Raw genomic sequence first — 7,402 nt, 5'->3', positions numbered from 1 at the left:
ATAGGCCCGCCCCCTATTACATTGGGACTAACATACACTCTGGCGAAAAGTGGGTGCAGCAATGCACCTCTGCCTACCCCGCAAGGGAGGACATTAGTACAAGGCGTGAGTGCGTGTGTTTTTTTTTTTTTTTATTGGCCTGATTTAAGCACTGGTAGGCTTGAATTACTGGCAATAAGATGACGAACAATTATAGGCATAAATGGTAAAGATATATGATTAATATTCGATTTTAATGAAGTTTATATCCACTACCCCCAAAAAACCTAGTAACTGGCAGTAAAAATTAGTAACTGTCACATGATGTTTCAGTAACTGGCACCTTTTGAAAAATCATGCAATTAGGTCAATAAGTACTCTAAAATCAATAATATATTTGATATTAGGTAATGTACAATTACCTGTCTAGGTTCTGTACCGGTAAGACTCAAAATCACCGTTGTAATGGTCGACTTCTACGACAAAATGACAGTGCAAGTATGTGGGTCCATATGAATGCAACAAATCGAGAAACCCTTGGATTTGGAAACGGAAATGGAGAAAACAAATGCTTGTGGACCTTGATGTATTCATTCAGCAGCTTCAGAGAAGTGACCTGGCTAAGTTGAAGACTGCTGACGGTAGTATAGTTGCCTCTAAGCTGAAATTTCTTGCGGAAATTGAAGGTTTCTACGGCTTTCAGCTTCACATGCTCTGGGTAAAGACAGAATTAGTACAGCTCTTCTGAAAGCTATAACTATCCTCGAACAGCTTCAGAAGCTCTTTAACCAATTTTGTTTATAAGTCATGTTTTCAAGCTGTTTTATAAGGTCATCACGAACCGTGTTTTTATCAAGTTCTTCAAGGACTATAAGAAAGCCTTTGATTCTATTTAGGCCTGGGCAGTTCTGGAATTCCCTCGTTGTAACATGCATAGCGGCCTTAATGCAGCAACAGTTGGTATATTATGTCTACCTTGGACAGTCTATTCGACTAGGCAGAAGGAACTTCGAAAACGAAGCTGTAAAGTGCATAAAACAAAATATTACTGGATTGGACTGCATAGGGGAAGATTTGTCAAATTTTCACATAAATGCCTGAAGGCAAAGGTCTTCAGTCAATGCGTCTTACTGGTGATGACGTATGGATCATAGACGTGGACACTGACGGTTAGACTGGTCCACCGATTCAAAATCGATCAGCGGGCATTGGAAAGATTGGTGGTTCTTTGAAGGACCATATCAGAAATAAGGTAATCCGTAAGAGAACTTGAGTAACCGATATAGCTCTTAAATTCTGTATGCTCAAGTGGCATTAGGCCGGCCATAGCTGCCGAAGAACCGATGACCAGTGGGGCAAACGCGCTCTAGAGTGGAGACTACGAACATGCAAGGGTAGCGGCCGATACCTTCGGGCCAGCTGGACCAACGACCTTATAAAGCTGACCGGTAGTGGCTGGATGTGGAAGGTCGAGAACAGAGTGCAGTGTCACTGCTGGTGAGAAGTCCAGCAGTGGACAATTACTGTAGATTGCCTTGATTTTAGTCATTTTTCTGAAAAGAAACATAAAAGAAATATTTACCGCACCAGTAAGTGCCAGTTATTGGTGCGTAAAAAAAATGTATGCAGATTAGTAACTGGCAGCCCCGTGCCAGTTATTGAAACAAAGCTGCCTAGACACTGGGGGTTTTTACAGTGCACTTTAAATCGTATTTTCTGTCGATAAAAGGTATAAAATAGCTTAAAATCAAAAAACCCAAAATATTAGTAACTGGCAGGGGGGTGCCAGTTACTAAGTGAAGATATAAATTACATTTCAGTAACTAGCACCCTCAAATATAACTCAAAAGCAACTAAAATCACAGTGAATCGGGCCATTATGATATTGTTTAGACCTTCCCCTACTTCCTTGTTATTGTCACACAATCAAAAATTTATTTATTTTCGCGAAAACAGGCCATACAAATTTTGGTGTCTCCTTAAGAAAAATTTAACGCACGTGCATTTTTTTGGCGATCTTCGCCGCTTTGACTGAGATAATTTCCAGCGCCGGAAAATACCCACCTAGCGACGTAAAATTAAACTATAATATCAATGAATAATTGGAGATTGCTGTAAACACATCAAAGATGGTCTTACTATATCCAAAACCTTAATATATTTAGTTTTATAGTCAACGTGCCAGTTACTGACACATGCCAGTTATACCACGATTTACCCTATGTCTTATTTAAATAAATAAATACACACACACACACACACACACTCACGCCTTGTACTAATGTAAGTACTCCTTTGCGGGGTAGGCAGAGGTGCATTGCTGCACCCACTTTTCGCCAGAGTGTTATGTTAGTCCCAATGTCGGGGGCGGGCCTATTGCCATTTTACGGGCACATCCAAGACCTGGAAACAAATATCTGTGTTTAAACAAATATCTGCCCCAGCCGGGAATCGAACCCGGGACCTTCGGCTCAGTAGTCAGGGTCACTAACCACTGCGCCATTCAGTCGTCTAAATACTTATAAGTAAGTTAATAAAATAAAAATAATCACGACCCATCACGTCCTCACTGCGTCTGGGCATGGATATTCTTCCAATGAAGGAAGGGTTTTAGGCCTCAGCGCTCTCACCACAAGCTTGCTTGTGTTGGGGTCCACCAACCCGCTAGATATTGTTACCCAATATTTTTGAAAGCCTTCTCCGAGGCGGGGTTTCGCCCCTGAGCGTAGCGATGCGATGGCACAAAAAGCCTGATTGATTAATAAAGTAAGTAAATACGAAGTTCTCCCGATGTGAACAATGTGCTTTTCATTATTAGATGCAAGAGAGCAATTTTCCCCGGGCTTGAAAAGAGCTGTTTGCGTTCGCGACTGCAATATTTACTTACCTGTTTCTTTCAATTATAAGTTAGTTAAGTTGTTACCATAGAATAACTAGTACGTGCTAGTACTTAGTTATTCTATGGTTGTTACCAACACCTAAGAAGCATTTCATGTAAGTAGGTACCTAGTTGTGATTGTGATGTTAGTAACTATTTGTACCTACACGGTTAAGAAAACTAGATCCCGGTAGCAGCTGTAGAGGTACTTAAAACATAGGTCCCACTTATTTGCAGGCTGTACTTAATAAATATTTTAAATATCTATGTAGGTAGTTTTTTAAATAAAATTGATAGATAACTACTTAACTAATATTACCCACCGCCAAGTAATATTATAGGTAGGTATTTATGTATAGTTAAGTTAATGCCCATTGCCCTGACTCCTAATAAGATCTGAATTGCCTGATTAATTGATTAAGTACTTATTTTTATCTAATTAATTAATTATAATTAGGTAACAAGACAAAAAAGCTCTTAGTTAAGTACTTAAGTAAGTACCTATATTTTATATAGATAATAGGTAGGTACTTCCCGGACTTCCCAGTTCACGTCATTAATTTTAATTAGTACAAGATTAGCTTATGGGTAGTTCTAGGGAAAACTATTATCATTTATTTCATTAGGTACCTAAGTACCTACGTCCTTGCCTACAACCCTATAACCTAGGCTTTAAGCGATAAGACAGTTTCACAATAGCACCTAACTATAAACACCTATCTCCAAAGCACCCTGGAATGCGATGATAGATTGACAGAGTTCGCTTGGTCATTTAATTCAGTAATTTTGTCATCATTAGTATATTAGTACTTACCTAGGTAAGTCAATCAAAAATCAAAAATCAAAATCAAAAATATTTATTTAAACACCTATGAATTTAAATGAGTAAGTACAATATTATGAAATTAAATTGGAAGTGTGTGAGTTAGTAAATTTACGAGTTTTGGTGGCTTCCACACTAGGCTCGGCCTGTGTCGTGGATGCCGGTGTACCGGTTATAAAAGGTATAATATTAAGGGTCCGCAATAGGCAATCGAGGGTTGGCATTGTCATAGAATTATGTAGTAAATGATGCTCTACAGCCTTGAAAAAAATCACACAGGTAGCCGAAGAGTCTAGCTAGGTGCTGAATCATTCGAATTTAAGTAAATACTTATGGATAACTGTAAATTAATTACGAAAAACCAGTAAATCACACTCCCGTATTGTAACAACTGTGTCGTAATTATCAAGAATTTTCATATGATTCTTATCAAATTATAAAGATAAATGCTTGGACTAGGCGCTAAATACCTTGTTTTTTAATAAACACTGACCTATTTTGTGTAAATTAATCCCAAACTTGAGCAATTTTTTTCCCTCAAATCTTCATACAAATATCTATGGCGGCTTTCTGTGTTATAAAATCATAAACACAAGCGACGTTTGACTCAGTCGGCCGGTGGCCTCCAAAGAAGGGTCACGTCGGTTTAGGCGGCACTGACAGCTCGCGATCTAATTGTGTACAGACACAAAATCACTGCACATTGGTTGTCATTGCACTTTTTCAACTTTTATGACACCAACATAATTTGATTTGAAATTGAGGAAGCATAATTCTTATACTATATTCAATAAATTAAATGATAATGTTTTTTATTAGTTAAGTCCATGGTACTTCTTGATTAAATTATAATTATTAATGCCTAACTAAAACTCACTAATATAAAATTAAAATTAAACTAAAAAGAAGATGCTGGCCAGATCGCTGCCACTGTCGGGTAGGGTACCCAAGACGCTGGCCGCGTTACCCCGCTATATAGCGATGCTTAGCCTTTGTGATAGGTAAGTGCCAGCCCTAGGGTCCCTTGAGACTTCTATTATAGATTGGCAAGTTGCTTGGCGACCCTCCTTGCGGGGTGAAAGACGCGGAGGGGACGAGGTACCCAAGACGACAGCGGATAGCGGGAGGGTAGCGGGGAAGGGCAACGCGTGCACTGCATGTCATTGTTACGGCAGTCTCGGCCGCGCAGCCGAGGCGGCCACATGTCTTATATAGTCTGTCATAATTTGAGTGCGACCCACATGAGATCATTGATCCTGAGACCATTAGTCTTAGGATGAGTGTTGAGGCCTTTTTAATATTATCATTATATTATTATTAGGTATATATAATTCGTCAACAAAATAACGTTAAAAACAACAAATCGTATAATGTCTCAATATAGGGGCTTCTTGTAGAACAGCGTACCGGATCAGTCATGCTAGGCGGCTAAAGGTTGGTACTGCGCAGTCAGATACGAAAAAGTAAACAACAAAGAAGAAGAGTCCATATGACAGTGCGTCAGTTGTCAGTTCTTGTAACTAGGAAAGCAACCAAAATTTATGTGATTTAATGAAAGTAATTAATGAGCAAAACACAGAGAAAAATTACAAAATTGATGAAATTTTGAAAGAAAATGGTCATATCGTGCTTCGCCTACCCCCATACCACCCGGAATTAAATCCTATTGAACTTGTTTGGCGGTACGTGAAAGGCAAGCTCGCAAGAACGTCGATTGACTCTAACTTAGATAAAGAGATAAAAGACTTAGAGTTGCTTTTCTCTAATTATTCGCCTAAAAAGTGGAGAAATTGTGACGACCATGTCATAAAAAATTAAGACGAATATTATAAATCTGATAGAGTATTTGACGATGTATTGGACAGGTATGTTATTGTTTATTTATAATTTATTGTAAATTAAACATAAATTGGTTTTTGTCTTAGATTTATAATTGAAGTTAATGAAAACGATGATGAAGATGAGGATGACGACGACGATGAACAAGTTCAAACAGAGAGTGAACATGAAAGTGACATGGAAATTGATTTATAAAATAAAACACTTTTACATAAATAAATTCAAATTGGTAGATATTCTGAAGGTAAACATCCAAATTTTAATGCTGTCAAACTATAAATTTTAAGCTAAATATGACATTTACGGGAACACTCATAGAATAAAATTTTACTTACGTCAGAAATAGTTACTAGCTATCGCGAGATTAATCCGGGCACACTTTTCTACGTGTGTAGCATGTCGTGCTACCTCGCCCCCGCCACTTCTTTCACCCCGCAAGGAGGGTCGCCAAGTAACTTGCCGCATTATAGTCTGCTGCTGATGTCTTTAAAAAGCTGACGTGCCTCCCCACGGCCCTGGGATGAGGAGCAGGAATATAGTGAATGGATCTAAGTGATGACAATACGTAGGAAGATTAGGTTAGGATTCAAAAACACAGTCTCATGGTGCTGGTTGAGGCATGGTCTCGTGAGGATCTGATGAGGGCAGTAACACGGAGGTGACTGAATTTTATTTCAAAGATTTAATAGCTAAAAGCATCGAGTTTGGGCGCGGTGGTAGCTCAGTCGGGTAAGCGCCCGCTTCTCACGCAAGAGATGCGGGTTCGAATCACGGCGCTGACATGTACCAATGAGTTCTTTTAACTTAAGTACAATGTATACCATCGCTCTAACGGTGAAGGAAAACATCGTGAGGAAACCTGCATATCTAGATTTAGCACATCTAGATATGTGAACCCACCAACCCGCAGTGGACCAGCGTGGTGGGAAATGGTTCAAGCTTAGGAAGGCAGTTTAGACCTTGGGGATATGCACAAAGGTTCCACTTGAGAGAGCCAGGTGCAGGTACTTACACCCCCACAGAGAATAGAATAGAATCGAGTTTGGGCTATTAAGTATGTTTTTCAAAGAGAGAGAGAAAGATATTTTAGGTTTCCTCTGGATTAGTTAGGTTTACTGGGTTTACTAAATTCATTCGTAACGTAAAATTGTCAATGACGGAATTTCTTCTATAGACAGTAGCCACTAATAAAAACAACGATATATGGCGTGATTTGCAAAAGTACCTATCTAGTCAACCTGCCACGGGGTGACTTCGGTGGGTAACTCAGAATAATACTAATTATATGTTATTGCATCAATAATAAAAAAATCAAGAAAATATTCAAAGTTTCCATCCTTGCTTTTCACGCACACAAATCACAAACTCATGCCTTGTTCTAGGAGCAGGGTCTACCCTGGTGCATTTCCATGACCACTTTTCATTAGCGTCCCACCGGTTTCGATGCTCAGCGGAATAGCACCATTAACCATTATTATTCTGAGATATCATCACTTCTTATTCTGAGTTACCCAACATAAAATCACGCCATCTATTGAAATCATTTTTTAAATTAGGATTTGTCTATGGTGTGGTCCCCAAATTTAAGGGTAAAAGCCAAATAATTATATTTTAACCTTTTTTTATACCTATTATATTAAAAGACCTATTCAACGATACCCTACCTACACCATCAAAATAATCGGAAAAAATATCAACCCCAATTTTTTTTGGGTACTCCTCATATCTATGCGAAATATCAGCTTGATATCTTTACCCGTTTCTGAGAAAAAGGGCAGTGACAGACAGTCAGTCAGACAGACGGACAACAAAGAGATCTTATAACGGTTGCTTTTTTCCTTTTGAGGTACGAAACTCTAAAAATATGAAAAAATATTATTCTG

This window comes from Plutella xylostella, chromosome 6, assembly GCF_932276165.1.
Source record: "Plutella xylostella chromosome 6, ilPluXylo3.1, whole genome shotgun sequence".
NCBI lineage: Eukaryota > Metazoa > Arthropoda > Insecta > Lepidoptera > Plutellidae > Plutella > Plutella xylostella.
This window is presented reverse-complemented; position numbering follows the sequence as displayed.